Below are 18,503 nucleotides of genomic sequence, written 5' to 3'. Positions count from 1 at the left end.
TTTCATAATTTGTACTTACTTGAAATTGTGTATTCCTTGTTGTGTTTAACATTTTATTGTTGTTAAATTCATGCACTGTCAAGTGCGTCATCTTAATGTAGGATCCAATTTCAATGGGAAAGTCTGTGGCATCTCTCCAAAGAGTTATTTTTACTGAGTCCGTTGTATCTTTCACAGTTATTGATTTAAGTTTTGTATCTTGTCCGGCAATAACAATTGTTTTTATTTCTTCTTCCTGTAAGACAAAATTGGTAATAGAAATTAAAGAGAGTCTGTCAAAGAGATAGTCTATCAAAGAGAGAGATAGTCTGTCAAAGAGACAGTCTGTCAAAGAGAGAGAGAGTCTGTCAAAGAGAGAGTCTCTTAAATAGAGAGTCTGTCAAATAGAGAGTCTGTCAAAGAGGGAGAGTCTGTCAAAGAGGGAGAGTCTGTCAAAGAGGGAGAGTCTGTCAAAGAGAGAGAGAGTCTGTCAAAGAGAGAGAGTCTGTCAAAGAGAGACAGTCTGTCAAAGAGAGACAGTCTGTCAAAGAGAGACAGTCTGTCAAAGAGAGACAGTCTGTTGAAGAAAGTCTGTGAAAGAGAGAGAGTCTGTCAAAGAGAGAGTCAAAGAGAGATAGTCAAAGAGAGAGAGTCAGTCAAAGATAGAGAGAGTCTGTCAAAGAGAGAGAGAGTCTGTCAAAGACAGAGAGAGTCTGTCAAAGACAGAGAGAGTCTGTCAAAGACAGAGAGTCTGTCAAAGACAGAGAGAGTCTGTCAAAGACAGAGAGAGTCTGTCAAAGAGAGAGAGAGTCTGTTAAAGAGAGAGCGAGTCTGTTAAAGAGAGAGAGAGTCTGTCAAAGAGAGAGCGAGTCTGTCAAAGAGAGAGAGAGTCTGTCAAAGAGAGAGAGAGTCTGTCAAAGAGAGAGAGAGTGTCAAAGAGAGAGAGAGTCTGTCAAAGAGAGAGAGAGTCTGTTAAAGAGAGAATCTTTCAAAGAGCGAGAGAGTCTGTCAAAGAGAGAGAGTTTGTCAAAGAGAGATAGTGAGTCAAAGAGAGAGTCAAAGAGAGATAGTCAAAGAGAGTCTGTCAAAGAAAGAGAGAGTCTGTCAAAGAAAGAGAGAGTGTCAAAGAGAGAGATAGTCTGTCAAAGAGAGAGAGAGTCTGTCAAAGAGAGAAAGTCTGTCAAAGAGAGAGAGAGTCTGTCAAAGAGAGGGAGTCAAAGAGAGTTAAAGAGAGTCAAAGAGAGAGAGTCTGTCAAAGAGAGAGAGTCTGCTCAAAGAGAGAGAGAGTCTGTCAAAGAGAGAGAGAGGGAGTCAAAGAGAGAGAGAGTCTTTTAAAGATAGAGAGAGGGAGTCAAAGAGAGAGTCAAAGAGAGAGTCAAAGAGAGAGTCAAAGAGAGAGTCAAAGAGAGAGTCAAAGAGAGAGTCAAAGAGAGAGTCAAAAAGAGAGTCAAAGAGAGAGTCAAAGAGAGAGTCTTTCAAAGAGAGAGAGAGTCTGTCAAAGAGAGAGAGTCTGTCAAAGAGAGAGAGTGAGTCAAAGAGAGAGTCAAAGAGAGATAGTCAAAGAGAGTCTGTCAAAGAAAGAGAGTGTCAAAGAGATAGATAGTTTGTCAAAGAGAGAGATAGTCTGTCAAAGAGAGAAAGTCTGTCAAAGAGAGAGAGAGTCTGTCAAAGAGAGGGAGTCAAAGAGAGTTAAAGAGAGTCAAAGAGAGAGAGTTTGTCAAAGAGATAGAGTCTGCTCAAAGAGAGAGAGAGTCTGTCAAAGAGAGAGAGAGTCTGTCAAAGAGAGAGAGAGTCTGTCAAAGAGAGAGAGAGGGAGTCAAAGAGAGAGTCAGAGAGAGTCAAAGAGAGAGTTAAAGAGAGAGTCAAAGAGAGAGAGTCTGTCAAAGAGAGAGAGAGTTTGTCAAAGAGAGAGAGAGTCTGTTAAAGAGAGAGAGAGTCTGTCAAAGAGAGAGAGAGGGAGTCAAAGAGAGAGTCAAAGAGAGAGTCAAAGAGAGAGAGTCTGTCAAAGAGAGGGAGAGTCTGTCAAAGAGAGAGAGAGTCTGTCAAAGAGCGAGAGAGTCTGTCAAAGAGGGAGAGTTTGTCAAAGAGTGAGAGTTTGTCAAAGGTGTAAGTATTGTGTGCAAGAGTTTTTGGTACATAGTGTGCGTGTAAAAGGGTGAGTTTTTTTTTTATAAGCTTACCTCAGCAATAGTCCCAGAAATGCTCATAATGAGCGTAGTGAAGCTGCTTTTACTGTTTTTATTGGTGATATTGGTGGAGCAGGGGGTTGTAGGATATATTGTGCCTCCTGTATTATTTCTTGAGGTATAGATAAGGGCATCATGCGTGATAGTTTCGTTTGTTTCGTGATGATAATCACATTGTTTTTGGCTAAGAAATTGCGAATCATAATAGCATTTCCTTCTTTAGTTTGCTGGTAAAATGGCTCATTGTAGCACGTTGCTTTAATGCAACTACTTTCATCAGCTAGAGCTAGATGATACATGACTTTGTGCTCTTGTTTAGCATTTGTATAGTTTGTTTTTGTCGAACATTTTATTACGTTGGCTCGGATTGTTTTTTGGTAAGGTTTGTTGTCTTCATGTTTCATTTTTTTGAGGTCTTCTATGGAAATCATCTGAAATGAGAGAAAATGTTAGTACACATTCTGAGCATAAATTTTTCCCCTTTTGCTATTACCTGTAATAAAATAGCATGTTAATGAAGTGGTTGCATTTTAAACTGCCACCCATAATGCTTTGTGATCACTATAATATGATTCTAATGTACCGTAGTGCATGATGTTGTCATTAGTATAGATGTGATCTAGTGTAGAATTGTAGTCTGTTGTGTATTGTTGTATTTTTTGCTGGCATTGAAATTGCTGCAGCATATATTCTAATAGCAAAGTTCTGTTTGGTGACATTTGTGTTAAATCTATATTGAAGTCTCCCATGATGACATATTTTGAATTTGGATACAAGTAAAGTATGCTACTTAAAGCTTGTAATAATGTCTGCAAAAGTACATGTGGTGGTTTGTACAGTATAATAAATAAGTATTCTGAATCATTAAGATGCTGAGTGAAAATTAAAAAGTCAATTTCGTGTTGTGTTTGATATATTGGCGATAAAAGCATGTTTTTTTTGTAGTAAATGGCAATACCATGCTTAGTGTGCTGGTTGTGAAATTTATCAAATAATACTAGGTGATATTGTTCTATTAAGAACGTATTCTTATCTGCTTTTCTAGTTGTGTTGATTTCAGTAAGGCATATAATATCACTGTTCATGATATTTTTGTCTGATTTCATAGCAGTGTAATTTCTTTGCAAGGACCGTATGTTATGGACAATTATATTACACTGTTGTCTATAGCTATGTAATTGTGGTACTGATATTTGTAATAGCATGTGTGTTCTTAAACGTGTCATTTCTTCATGCACTTTTGGATGTACAGCTATTTTGTCTTGCTGAAAGTTTCTAATGTATATGTTGTCTAAAGATTTAGCTCTGCTTAAAGCTACGTAATGTAGATGATGTACTTTACTGTTGTTAAAGTGAATGTAAATGGGCTCAATTGTTTCTCCTTGTGTTCTATGTATAGTTCTTGCAGATGATTGTCTCAATGGGAATTGTTTGCGTATAATAGTTATAAATTTCTGTGTATATTGGAAATGCCGTGTAATAGCATGAATGGGTGTCCAATGAGGCAAAATATTACTGTGATATATGTGTTTGTTTTCTTGTCTTGTTAATTTGCCTACTGTTTCTTTATCAAAATTAATCCAAATTACATTTGGGCTGTTATTGATAGTTTCCACAAATTCTACTATACCTGTTGCACCATTTGTTAAACCATCATTGACATTTATATTGTTAGTTAAATCATATCTTAATTGCAATGCAATATGTAATATTGATGGCAGGCTCATTGTTTTAGTAGAATCTGTGGGCAAGTTTTTGAGTATTTTTTTTTTTACTGCTTCACTTAAGTCTGCTGCAACTGTATCTATTGCTGTAGCTGTGTAAACTGGGTAATGGGTTATATGTTCTAATAAAACTGCATTATTTATGCTATTGACTTCATTGTTAGTTCCCATAATGTAAGGGATCGTTTTGCTAATGTTTTCAGGTGGCTCTATTTCTCGTGTTTTTATCTGTATAATATCCTCATTTGTTTGTTTCCCTTCTCTTAATCTGTTTAGTAGTTGAGCAAATGGCAAGTCATTTTGTTGTCTCATTATTTTAGTCAACTCAAATAACTTGAAATGTGTCTGCCATAAATTAGTACTTACTGGCCTATATGAATGTTTTGGGTTGTCAAATATGTATGGGTCAAAAACTGGCTTCAATTGGTAAAAGTCTCCAATTGCTAAAATAGATATACCGCCAAAAGGGAGATCAGACATTTTTATCTCTTGCAATCTATTATGTATAAAGTTGAATACATTAGCCCCTACCATTGATATTTCATCAATTATTAGCAATTTAAGATGCATTAGCTGACCTTGTAGTGTGCTTCTATTCTCATGAGTTAGCTGTCTATGAGTTAGTGTTTGTGAAATAGGTATTTTAAAAGTACTATGTAGTGTTTGTCCTTGAATGTTATGTGCTGCTTTGCCAGTTGGAGCTGTAAGCAATACATATATGTTATCTGGGTTTTCTCCTGCTTTTGTATTGTAATAACGTACTAATGTTTGGTAAAGTGCTGTTATAAGGAAACTTTTGCCTACTCCTGCACCACCTGTACAAAATGTGTAGCATGGTGTTTCTTTTGTTTTAACCCAATGCAAATGATGATATATAAAGTTAAGTTGTTCTTCTGTTAGATTTTGCATTATACTATCATATTGTTCTTTTGGCATTATGTTATTGCTTATTGATTCTTCTCTACTTGTACTTCTAATCCCTAAATCAAATGATAGGTCATACAATGGGTTTTCATTATTCTGCACTTCATGGCATATGGTGTTATCTTCTTCTGTATCTATTGGTGGTAGCAATGTATCTAATATACTAGTTTCATTGCTATTAGTTGTTAGTTGTTTATTATGTTTATTATATTTATTATGGTTTGAATCAACTGCATTTTTAAGTTCTAGATAGCGTTCATAATAAGTTCCCTTGTTATTAATTATATTATGTTCATTTCGCCATGGGTAAAAAAGCATGAGCAATTCTCTATAGTAATTTTCTGAGTCATTTTTGATGTTAAATCTGCAATAGCGAATTACTCTTGCTTTTTTTCTTTTTATGCAGTTTGTTTCGTCTACTAAATTTATCTCAAGTTCTTCGTCATCTGAGCTATGAAAGTTATTTTCAATAAGGAAATTGTCATGGCCTGTTTCTTCTTTTCCTTTACATTTTTTCTTTTGATTATACATAGATGCATAGTCAGCTAATGTACATGTTTCTAATTTTACAGGGCGTTTACTATACCTGACTATAATATTATCATATTGTATTTTACAAGACTCATCTGGTAAAGAATTGATAGTTTCGATGTCTTTTAATAAGTATGTACGCTTTTCATTAGGACTTGTATTGATAAATACAAAAGATCTTGAACTTTTCCGTAAAGGAATTTGTAGTATTAGATATGCTGCTTCTTGTGCACTTATTTCTGTACAGTTTAAGAATTTGTTCCCTATATGCTTAAGTTGTTCTTTAATACTTGGATTGGCATGTACTTCTTTAGCAGCTTGGGCAATTAGTTTGCTCATTCCTCGCTGTGATTTACTAATGTATGAAACAATATACACAGCACATGCATATGCATCTAAGATGTATTGTATATCTATGTTTGCTTGCCATGCTTTCAAAATAGTTGGATTGTAGTTATTTATAAAGCATTCAGCTGGTGTCCTTTTCAAGAAAATAGTATTTTTTTGTATAATAGATTGTATACATAAAGTATATTGTTTTAGATCTATGTTCATTGAATGTAAAAACTGTTCAAAAGTATAATTTGAAAATTCTTGGCTATTTATAGTTAGATGTATTAGTTCAATTTGCTGTAAGAGCTCGTTATTTGTTTTGTCTAGCTCTATTGGTTCTAGTATAAAAGTTTCAGGCATTGGATATCTGGGATAATGATATTTGCATGTTCTTTTATGTTTGATACGGCAGTTTTTGGTATGGCCGTGTCTTTGTAGAGGTAGTAAAGACTCTATATCTGGTTCTTCTGTTTTTGCACATGTAACATACTTATTTATGAAAGTAGTGACTTCATCTCTATCAGAAGTTTCATATAGTGGAGCATTTTCTATCCATATTATAGCATGTATATGTGGTGATCCCCGTTGTTGGAATTCCACTCTATAAAAGTAATCAATAATTTTGCCAATTGGATTACTTTCATGCAATAAAACAGAATTAAATAATTTCCGAACTTGGAAGTCAAAATGTCTTGCACATGTAATGGGATTCTGCTGTATTAATTTGCATTTTGTTTCCCATGACATATTGTTAAATTCTTCTTTTGTGCATTCTGGTCTCTTTTCTGTACGTAATAATATGTTAATTAAGTGATACCATTTCGTTTCTGCAGCAGATAAAGTTAAAAAAAATGTTGGTAATCCTAATTGTCTAATCATAGCAAAGAGGTCTTTTTTGCATTGCTCCCAATATGGTGGTGAACTACGGATAGTTTTAAGTATTTTGTATCCTTCATTATACTGCAAAATTGTATCTAATTTATTCTTTATGTCTTTGGCAGTTATAATGTTTCCATTATTAAAGTATTTCCTAAGAGATATAAATATTTTGCTCTGTAATTGTTTAATGTGTAATGTTTTTAATTTAAAGAAAAGATTAGTAACACACTTTGCTACTCTTAGATCATTACTTCTTACTTCTGATTGACAGATTGTGCTGTAATGTATTGGGACATGCCTTTCTTCATTAGTCGGCCTTCGTTTCCCGCAAAATATAGTTGGGAATGCCAAATATTCAGAATCTTTGTCTTCATACAGGCCTCTTGGTGTGTTATATTCTGCAGGTGCTAAACTTAAAATATTATTTGTTTCTGTAGTAATAGTTTCATTATCTAACATAGTATCTAAATTTCCTGCTGGAATGTTGTCTGAGGAATCTGACGTATTACTTGTATCTGAAGTCTCATCACAAGAATGTATATCTTGTGTTGTATAATCCCAATCTTTATTAATAGTGATTCCATATTCTTGAAACAAAGTGCTTGTAGTGGCTAAATATAAAGCTGCACGTTTAACTTTGTTTGGTCTAACATTTTCATAATGGGTATAAGATTTATAACTTAATTTCCTTTTTAATTTTATTGGAATTGTCATGTTATCATTAATTTGCCTTGGTAAAACAGTTACTGTTGTCATAACGTCTGCAGGGACATTTACTACTGCACCTGATAGAGATTTTTGGAATCCACGTGGTAATGTTCTAATTTGTAAAAAAGGTATTCTTGGCGATACTAATCTTTCTTCTAAGTTATGCAACTGTAAGACTGCTGGGATATCAGGAAATGTCATCCCATTATATACTGAACATGGAGGTATTTTGTCTTTAGATATATATGTGTAACATGTTCTGCATATCTCATTTGTTCTGTATTTGCTAATATTACATTCTATGAATTTAGCTCTCTTACTAATACTGTGTGTATTTTGAAGACTTTGCTTATGCCATAGTTGATTGCAAATAGTGCAAGTGTACTCGGGTCCATATCGTATTTCTTCCTGAAATATCCTAATTATCTCATTTGTTGTTTGACCTGCTATATGTCTATGATTACGTTCATTCTCTTTGTTTTGTGTCCGTTTTCTTTTTCTATTACTGTTTATTTCTAGAATTTCTATATTGGTTGGTTGAATTAGTGATTCAACATTAGCTGTTAATGTGTTTATTATCTCAGTATTGATAAGAGCTATGTGTGAAGCTAAATAACTGTCTTCTGTTACATGCAGTCTATTGTCCTGACTATTGCTGTCTTGTGTGTTTATTATTGTATTTTCTACTTGTAAGCTATTCGAAGGAATTTCCCCTAATGCATTTATAGATATATGTGTCGTATGAACATATATGCTTTTTCTAGACTTTACATTTCCTTGTTTATGATTCCGTTGTGTTTGGTGTAATCCTTTTTTGCTAATTGTTGTTATGTTCACTGTAGTTAAATCTAAAGTAATACTCTCAGAATTAGTAATTTGTTCTCTATTGCCTAACTTTAGGATGTATTCTATAATAAGATTAATAGAGTCAATGTTGATAGCAATACATGTTCCATTAGGATGTTGTATTGCATTTTCATTTTGGCTATGTGAATCAAATAGAGAGTATGTATGTAGAGTTTTGAAGACTGAAATTATATATCTACCTATAGAGATCAATATACCAGTTTGTGAATTAATTGTAGAAGTTAGTGCAGATATAAATTTACTATGTAAAGTTTGTGCTGATTTTGTTAGTTCTTCGCTAAAACATTTTTTGAGCTTTGTAGAATAGATTATGTCATTGCTAACTATGTAATTTGGTAACTTTAGAGCCTGCATACAATCTTGTTCACCGACAGAGTACATTTCAGTGTACAAAGCATCTCCAAGATTCATAATACAGTGCAAGTCTACACTATCCCAAATATATGCTGGTTTACAGTAGTTCTTTAGAATAGCAAATATACTATTTTGAAGACAATGTGTATAGTGACTAGTTTTATCACTATGTGTATTTTTTTCCTGTGGATGTGTGTTATGTAAAAAGGGAATTTCTTGTGGTGTTTGTGTTAAAATATGTGAATCTATATTGGTATTATTTGTGCTACTTTCCTTGTTCTGCAATGTGCTATTGTGTATATTATCATGAAGTAAACTGTCATTACTTCCAGTAATAAGTTTATATGTATTATAGTAATCACTTGAATATGTGTTTGTATGTACATTACTTGTGTTTATTGTTTGTTGTACATTTATGTGTGTGTTATTAATTACATTAGTAGAATATGTGTTGGTATTTAAATTACTTGCTGGTATTGTTTGTTGTACATTTATGTGTGTGCTATTAATATGTTGTCTTTCTGTGTTGCTCTTAAGTGTTTTCTTAAGTATACTTGCATATGTGTCAGTAGGAGTAGTCTCTTCTGGTGTATTAGTACATTGTGTTGTGATGATCTGCTTGCTGTTCTTTTTAGATTGATTAGGCCCTGTTGTAGTGAGAATTGCACAGGAATACGTACTAGTACTAGGAGTATTATCTAAAAATGCTAATGGCTGTTCCTTATTCCAAAAAGTATTTTTCTTAGATTGACATCTCTGAATGATTTTTTTGGCATTTTCTATACGCATTTCAAATGCTTGTGTGAAAAAATTTTCACTACCTTTAGTAGAATACACATAAAAAATTTTCGGTGCTACTGCATTCTTATTTTTTTCATGACGCACCATTGCTTTTTGAAGTGATTCTTTTGTAATCGTACTTATTTGTATTGGAGTTAATTCATACGGCACACAATTCAGGTTTGGTTTCTTAAGATAGTGTGCCAGATTAGTGATGTACTCTAGAAGTTTTTCAAATGTGAACTGTATAGTAATACATGTTCCATTTGGATGAGGCATTCCAGTCTTATCACGACTATGTGAGTCAAATACAAAGTACGAATCATTTTTCTTAAAAATGGAAATAACATAAATTTCCATGCAAAGTATAACACCGGAGTTGGAATCAAGTGCAGGTTTTAATATTTTGTTGAGATTTGGAAACGAAGGGTCACATTGTTGTAATATGTCTCCATAATAAGGTTCTTTAAGTTTAAGAGAATAGATAGTAGTATTGTGTTCAATAAAATTTGGTAACTCATCTGGATGCCTAAGTTGTTCGCTATTAAGTAAATGCATATCTATATATAAAGCATCACCTAATTTCATAATGTAATGCAAGTCTTCTTTAGTCCATGTATGTGCATCTTTGTAATAGTTGTGTATAATTGCAAAAGTACTATTTGGCAAGCATTGATAACCTCTAGAATTGCATGTAAATTTGTCATGACCTTGATGATAATCTGCTGCTAGTATTTGCATCTTAGCTAATCTAATTTATGAAATAATTTGATATCGCTACAGTATTGCTAGATTTTTTTGTTATACGCGAGTCTATTTTCGTTCTCTTATTTAATCTCTATATATATATATATATATATATATATATATATATATATATCTATTGCTAATTTATATTTTCTTTTGTAGTTAACTATAATGCAAGGCAATTAATTGAACACTATTTTTTTGCATTGTATTTTAGGTAGCAGATTTAGATGTATTTTGTTTACAATTTTAGTGATGTACTAGCTATAAGTTATACTATTAGCATATATATATATATATATATATATTTGGATATATATATATGTATATATATATAGTTATTTTACTGTTAAATATATTCCAAGTTACAGGTTGATAGCTTATTTAAAAAACATACTTCTAATTGTATATATTTCCAAACAATTAGCAATTGTCTTTATAAAAGAAATAATTTTCAATGTTAAGTATATAAATATATATATAATTTTTTTAATAACTAATTATATATCTGATTTTGTCTAGTTTTTTTTCTCTAAATCCACTCTATTGTTGTTTTGGACTTGTTTTATAGTTGGAGCTGGTAGCAAAAGAAAAAGCAATTACTTTTACTTTTTTGTTAACTCTTTTTTTTTCTTAAGATTAATGTTACCTATGGAAATCTTCTATATGATCTTTTCGAATTCTAAGTATATACTATATATATATATATATATATTTATATATATATATATATATATATATATGGGTGTGTGTTGATATGTGTCTTGCTTTTTCCCTTGCTATTTCTATACTTACAAGTCAATAAAGAAGCAAAATAGATACTTTTACCGTGATGATGTTTTCACTGATGTTGTGTCAAACAATTACGTCTGATGTTATTCAATCAATTGGCAATCTAAGGAAGAATGAAACAAGCATTAATATTGAGTTGACATATTAATATAATAAAAGCGGCTCGATACTCAAGACTATGTGTAGAAGTTGTATGTGTAGTATGTGTGTGGACTGAGTGAAGCATATTAGTAGTCGTAAATCGAGTATTAGAAGTGTATGTAGTATAGAGTAACTAGTAATGTATAGTAGTAAGGAGGATAAAGTGAGCAAGATAGAGAGAGATGGAGGGCAGGAAGAAGAGATGTTAATAAAGAGGGGTGGTTAGGCAAATTGAGAGTAGTGGAAAGATGAAGAGAAAGATAATGAAAAGAGAGAAGTCTGATAAGGAAGAGAGGATATAGAGGTGTAGAATGTAAGCTACAAAAAAATAGAAATGTAAATTACATGAAGTGATTTTTATGAGAAGTTGTAAAGAGTGTATTAGATGCATTGTTTGTAATTTTAAGCAAGTACAAAGGAATAGGAGAGGTAGTGAGATTAAGGAACACTTAATCCCTTGTTAAATCTAAATAAACAATAGAAGAGACGTTAAATACATCTGAATTTGCCACAGAGACTGAGTGATGCAACTGGGGAATTGCACACTCACTTTAGGTGGAAAAGAAAGCCCTCACACACCGACCTAGTCAGTGTCATGCTTCATCATTGGGCCCCACCAAAGAGGCCGAATGCCTCTTTGGTGTGCTACGACGCCAGAAGACTGCGGAGCAGGTTTTGTGAAAAAGGCATGTTGTGAGTTTTATAATTAAAACTGCCTAATGTGTAAGTAAAAATCTATAATTCTTGATGCTTAGTACACAAATGAAAGAGTTATGTGTCTGAATTTAATGCCCAAGGTAATGGATTTGTTAATTTAAAATACTAATTAGTCAGTCAACATGTTTCATGTTTTACAGTTGTTTACATTTCCTTAGGCATTTATAATGACAGAATTATACCCCGGCGGTATGGACTCTCTAATCGCCCACCCTGACCTGGGGGCGTGAAAGTGAAAATATCAAAAAAATGATTTAGTGCATAAAAAAAAAGGGGAAGAGCAATTGCTCATTCCAAAAGTGTTTGTGCACCTGTAAAAGAAATAACAGACAAACATAAAACTTTCACACAATTAGTTGTAAATATAAGTCATTGCGTTTGTCCAGTGTGTTCTATAGTTGTTGCATAGTGTTCCTAAATAAACACTATAGTTAACATCATTTATATAGCCTTATAGGGATGCTCACACTAACTTAGTGAAGTGGAAAAATGTGTGTAAAGCACACAAAGTAGCTAGAAAGTGTTGATGAAGAGAGGAGACACATAAGAGATCAAGAGGGCTAGAAAGCAAGAAGAGAAGTAAGTGCAGAATGGAGTGAGAAGATAGCAAGTAAAAAAAGTGCAAGATAGAAAGTGAAGACAAGATGGAGACGTAGATAGAGAGTGAAGACAGGAAGGAGAGAGGACATGAGAGAGAGAAAAAGGGAGGGAAGAGGGTGCAGGAGAGAGGGATGGTAGAGAGAAAAGAAAGCATAAAGGAGATAGAGAGAAGAATGATAGATAGGGAGGAAGAGGAACACGGAGAGTATTAGAAAGAGAAAAAAAAGAAAAAGGAGAGTGCAGGACAGAGAAGCATGATAGATAGAAAAGGAGCTAGAAGAAAGAAAAGAGCAGATGTAATAGGGGGCAGGAAGAAGGAAGAGAGCATAACGGAGAGATATATAGAGAAGAATGAATAAAGAAGTAATTAAAAAAAGGAAGAGAGAGTGCTAAGAAAGAACGGAGTATGCAGAGAGGAGGTGAAAAGAAGTTAGAGAAAGATAAGTAAGAAAGAGGAAGAGAGTGCCGGAGATAGAAGTATGATAGATAAGAAAGTAGAGAGGATGCAAGATAAATGGAGATCATGAGAGAGAACGTAAAATGGGCAAAAGACTGCAGAATGGAGGCAGAGGTCCAAAAATATAAGGAGTGCAAGATGGAAAGGCAGAACAACATAGGGAAGGATATAGAGAGCAAAAGGAAGAGCAAGAAAGAGAGAAAGCAGGAGTTAAAGGGAGGGTGTCCATGAGGGAGAGTGATGGCAAAGGGAAAATAGCAGAAGGGAGATAAAAAAAGAATGATGATAGAGAGTGAGGAAGAAGGAAGGAGAGAGAGCAGATGGAATAGGGGTCAAGAGTAAGAAGAAAGAGAGCAAAAAGGAGAGAGAAAAGAGAAGAGAGTGCAGAATGGAGTCAGAGGGCAAGAAAGAGAAGGAGTGCAAGATGGAAATGTAGCACAATATGGGGAAGGAGATAGAAAGTTAAAGTAAGAGAGAGGGCAAAAGGGAGAGCAAGGGAGAGAGAGAAAAAGCATGATGTAAAGAGAAGGATGGAAGAAAGAAGGTGAGAGGGTAGATGAAGAAAAGCACAAGAGTGTGAATATAAGATGGAGTGGCCAAAATAAAGAGAAATAAAGAAGGAATACAAGATAGCGACATAAGGAGCAGAGAAAGAAAGGAGAGAGATGGAAAGGGTATGCAAGAAGAAGAGAGGGGCAAAAGGTAAGAGCAACAGGGAGAGAGATAAAGATCGAAGGAATAGGAAGAGAGGGCAGGAGAGATAAGCATGATAGAAAAGGATGGAGAGAGCAAGCAGAAAGGAGAAAGGACGCAGGGCGCAAAGGGAGCAGCTTTTTTGCGCAGGCCAAAACCTAATGAGAACTGTAGTGTGAGTTTGGGTCGGCCCTCGTCATTCATTGTCTGGCTCCATAAATTGAGCCTAGCCATTGGACGAGGGGCCTGTCCGTCAATTTAAAGCAGACTCAGGGGCGTTCAAGATTCTTTGGCTTTTGCCGACAAAACGACGCCGGGAACGCCCCCGATTCTAGCCCGGCATTGCCGGGACCTGCCTTTGATGACGTATCAGGTTTCTTTGTCTGTGGCGGAACAAATTGCAGGTAAGCGATGATGTCTTTTGTAATATAAATGACTGTATTTTTTGAATGCCCCATCCGAAATGTTTAATCACATATTTTTTTTTGTTCTCTGCAGGTATTTTGCGACGGCCCGGTGGGGGGAACAATTTCCGGGCGGGATCCTTGGCTCGCTGTCTGTCTCCGTCTCCATGGTACAAGGGATTTCTTGCAGGTAAGAGATGGTATCTTTTAAGGACAGAGATGGAGAGTGAAGGCAGGAAGGAGATAATACGCAGGAGTAAGAAGAAAGGCAGAAGGTAAAGGAAGAGTAAGAAGTAGGGCATGAGCAAGGAGGGAGGGAGAGAGAGCAGATGGAAGAGGGTGCAGGAGAGAGGTATGGTAGAGAGAAAAGAAAGCATAAAAGAGATAGAGAGAAGAATGAAAGATAGGGAGGAAGAGGAACACGGAGAGTATTAGAAAAGAAGGAGAGTGCAGGACAGAGAAGCATGATAGATAGAAAAGGAGCAAGAAGAAAGGAGAGAGCAGATGGAATAGGGGGCAGGAAGAAGAAGGAAGAGAGCAGAAAGGAGAGATATATAGAGAAGAAAGAATAAAGAAGTAATTTAAAAAAAGAAGAGAGAGTGCAAAAAAAGAACGGAGTACGCAGAGAGGAGGTAAAAAGAAGATAGAGAAAGAGGAAGAGGGTGCAGGAGATAGAAGTATGATCGATAAGGAAGTAAAGAGGACGCAAGATAATGGAGATCATGAGAGAGAACGTAGAAAGGGGAAAAGACTGCAGAATGGAGGCATAGGGCAAAAAATAGAAGGAGTGCAAGATGGAAAGCCAGAACAAGATAGGGAAGGAGATAGAAAGTGAAAGTCACAGAGTGCAAAAGGAAGAGCAAGGAAAAGAGAAAGCAGGAGTTAAAGGGAGGTGCATGAGCAAGAAAGAATTAAGAAGGGAGCAGTTGGAAGAGGGGGCAAGAGGGAGAGTGATGGCAAAGGGAAAATAGCAGAAGGGAGATACAAAAATAATCATGATAGAGAGGGAGGAAGAAGGAAGGAGAGAGAGGAGATGGAATAGGGTGCAGGAGAGAGAAAAAAGAGCAAAAAGGAGAGAGAAGAGAGTGCAGAATGGAGTCAGAGGACAAGAAAGAGAAGGAGTGCAAGATGGAAATGGAGAACAACATAGGGAAGGAGATAGAAAGTGAAAGTAAAAGAGAGGGCAAAAGGGAGAGCAAAGGAGAGAGAAAATGCATGAGGTAAAGAGAGGGTGGGAAGGAGGGCATGAGCAAGAAATAAGTAAGAATGGAGCAGTTGGAAGAGGGTGCAAGAGGGATATTGATGACAAAGAGAAAAGAGCAGAAAGGAGGGAGATAAAAAGAGAAGCATAATCGAGTGGGAGCTAGAAGGAAAGAGAGAGCAGTTGAAATAGGGGGTAGTAGGGAGAAGGAGAGAGCAGAAAGGAGAGATATATATAGGAGAGCAATAAAGAGAGCAGGAGGGAACAGATTGTGATGGAAGAAAGAAGGTGAGTATAGATGAAAAAAAGCACAAGATTGTGAATGTAAGATGGAGTGGGCAAAATAAAGAGAAATAAAGAAGGAATACAAGATAGCAACATAAGGAGGAGAGAAAGAAAGGAGAGAGATGGAAAGAGTATGCAAGAAGAAGAGAGGGGCAAAAGGTAAGAGCATGCGGGAGAGAGATAAAGATAGGAATAGGAAAAGAGATGGCAGGAGAGATAAGCATGATAGAAAAGGGAGAGAGGAAGCAGAAAGGAGAAAGGACGCAGGAAATAGAGAGATAAAGAATGAATTCAAGAGACAGCTACATTTAGGAAGTAGAGAAAGAAAGGAGAGAGATGGAAAGGGTATGCAAGAAGAAGAGGGGCAAAAGGTAAGAGAGCAAGAGGGAGAGAGATAAAGATAGAAGGAATAGGAAAAGAGAGGGAAGGAGAGATAAGCATAATAGATAAGTAGGGAGAGAGCAAGCATAAGTAGAGAGAGCAAGCTGAGACGCAAGCTAGAAAGAGCATCAGAGAGAAGGTAAGGAGGAGTAAAAGTGAGAGCAGAATAGAGTGAGTAAAAGAAAGTGCATGATAGAAAGAAAGAGAAGAGGGGAATACAGGAGAGAGTGTAGAAGAGAAAGGATGCAAAAGAGGGAGAGGAAAAAAAAGAAGGAAAGTAGGAGAAAGTGAGGAAAGAATAGAGCAGGAGTAAATAAAATAGAAAGACTGCTGGCAAAATTATGAAGGAGATGCAGAGTAAATGCAAGAGAGAGGAAAGGCAAGAATGCAAAATTGAAAGGGAAGGCAAGAGGAGATGTATATATGTTGCATGTGCTGTCTCAGTATCTAATCATTTGCTCATCTCCAAACTAAATCAAATGTTGTTTATAAGGCAAACTTTTGTGTATATCCAGCAAAGAATGCCCAGTACAGACAGAAAGAACAAAGTCTTAGTTATAAGTTTTCCTTTACCTTTGACCTCTCTCCTGATTCCGACCTCACCAGTGCTGCTTTCATGTCCAAACTAAATTAAATGTTGTTTGAGGCAAACTTTTGTGTATAACTATCTAGCAAAGAATGCCCAGTACAGACAGGAAGTACTACCCAAAAATGTCTAAAGTAAAATAAGTTTTAAGTATGAACGTACCGTGTTGAATGAACGAATTTGAAAGATGTGTCCTCGATGGGGCAGTTGCACCAAATGGCAAATTTTTTGTCCTGTAAAAGTAAAATATACTGTTAGCAAAAGTTTGAAAAGAGTGAGTACATTTGTGTGAAGTATATTAGAAGTTGTAAATAGAGAATTAGAAGCACTATGGATTATAGAGTAACTAGTATAGTAGTAAAGACTATAAAGTAGCAAGGTGGAAAGAGATAGAGGTCAGGAAGAAGAGAGAGATGGATAGAAAGAGGGGAGAATAGGCAAAAAGAAAAGGAGTGAAAATAAAAAAGGAGAAGGATGATGAACAGTGCAAGTTAAAAAGAAGCTTGATATGGAGAGAACACAAAGAAGTGAAAAGACGACAAAGATAAAGACAAAAATAAAGAAGTAAGAGAGTGCAAGAAATCGAAGTATGATAGTTAAAGAGTGAAGCATAATAGAGAGGGAGCAAGAAGGAAGGAGAGAGCAGCTGGTAATTGAAAAAAGGAAGAGAGTGCAAGAGAGAATGGGAGGAACTTGTTTTTTACAAAAGAATGTGAAAAAGGGTATATAAAGAAGAAAAGCACAAGAGTGTGAAAGTAAGATGGGTAGAGTGTGCAAAATTGAGAGAAATAAAGAAGGAATACAAAAGAGCGAGATATAAGGAGGAGAGAAAGAAGGAGTGGTGGAAAGTGTCTGGAAGAAGAGAGGGGCAAAAGGTTAAGATATTAAGAGAGTGAGAAAAATAAAGATAGAAGGAATAGGAAAAGAGAAGGTAAAAGAGATAAGCATAATAGATAAGTCGGGAGATAGCAAGCAGAAGGGGAAGGACGCAAAAAATAGAGAGCAGGAGAGAGAAGAAAAAGATGGGTAAAAGTGAGAGCTGAATAGAGAGGGAGTAAAAGAAAGTGTGCATGATAGAAGGAAAGAAGATTAAAACAGGAGAGAGAAGGTATAAGAGAGGGCATGAAAAAAGAGAGAGAAGAGAAGAAGAAAGAAAGTAGGTGTAATAGTGAGGGAAGAATAGAGCAGGAGTAAATAAAAGAGAAAGACTGATGGCAAAATGGGAAAGGAGATGCAGAGTAAATGCAAAAGAGATAAAGGCAAAAATGCAAAATTGAAATGGAAGTCAAGAGAGTGAAATGTATGTATGTTGCATGTGCTAGCTTAGTATGTAAGCATTTGCTGCCGGGACCTGTAAAGAAGGTGGGGATGAATATATAGGGTGAGGGCAGAAGAGTGAGGATGCAGGAGAGAGAAGGAGAGCAAAAGAAAGAGAAAGTCGGAGAAAAGGAGAGAAGAATAATGCGAGAGTGAAAGAAAGGACATTGAATGTAAAATTGTGAAGGAGATGCAGAGTAAATGCAGAAGAGAGACATAAGGAAAGGCAAGAAAGAAATTGAAAGGGAAGGCAGGAAATAAAGAGATCTATGTATATTGCGTGTGGTAAATGAGTCAAAGCATTCCCTACAGGGACCTGTAAAAAAAGGGTTTGTTATAAGTTTTCCTTCTCTGTTGACTACAACTTTACCAGTGGCGCTCTTGTACAAAAGCATAAGATGTGCTTTATGAGCGAAATTTTGTGTATAAGTATACAGCAAAGAATGCTCAGTACAAACAGCAATTATTAAAAAAAGAAATGTATTAAGTAAAATAAATAAAGTATTAACATACCGTGTTTATATAACGAATTTCAAATTGTGTAGTCGATGGGTCAGTTGCAACAAACGTGTACTTTTTTACCCTACAAAACAAAAATAGCATTAGCAAAATATTATGAGTGCAGGCAAAAAAAGCAGTGATTTTCTCATTCAAACTGTGCAAATTGAATCTTAGCTAAAGCTTTGCGTATTAGCGATTAATGCGTTCTAATGTAATAGTATGGCAATTATTTGCGTCACGTTACTGGTTTGTATGTGCCTTTAAAAATATCGAAATCCGCGCATGCACGTAGTGAAAATAAAAGAAGGAATGTTGTCAGTGTTTTATTTAATTTCTCGCATCGTGCAAAGCAGTTTGTGAACTAAAGTTGTAACTGAACATATATATATATATATATATATATATATATATATATA

General features: G+C 35.3%; 1 long non-coding RNA gene across 1 annotated transcript; it reads right to left on the bottom strand.

The window, feature by feature from the left end:
• Positions 1–2,227: 2,227 nt before the first annotated feature.
• Positions 2,228–18,424, bottom strand: LOC147746484 (uncharacterized). The gene is made up of 4 exons (XR_015307491.1): positions 18,100–18,424; positions 16,432–16,502; positions 10,841–10,907; positions 2,228–2,596 (listed from the first exon to the last, which is right to left on the bottom strand). It is a non-coding gene; the product is annotated as an uncharacterized LOC147746484 (long non-coding RNA).
• Between the last annotated feature and the right edge of the window lie 79 nt (positions 18,425–18,503).

The sequence above is a fragment of the Lissotriton vulgaris genome, chromosome 1_1 (assembly GCF_964263255.1).
Source record: "Lissotriton vulgaris chromosome 1_1, aLisVul1.2, whole genome shotgun sequence".
In the NCBI taxonomy this organism is placed as follows: Eukaryota; Metazoa; Chordata; class Amphibia; order Caudata; family Salamandridae; genus Lissotriton; species Lissotriton vulgaris.
Note: the sequence above shows the minus strand (reverse complement) of the source record. Positions and strands in the feature narration are given on the sequence as shown.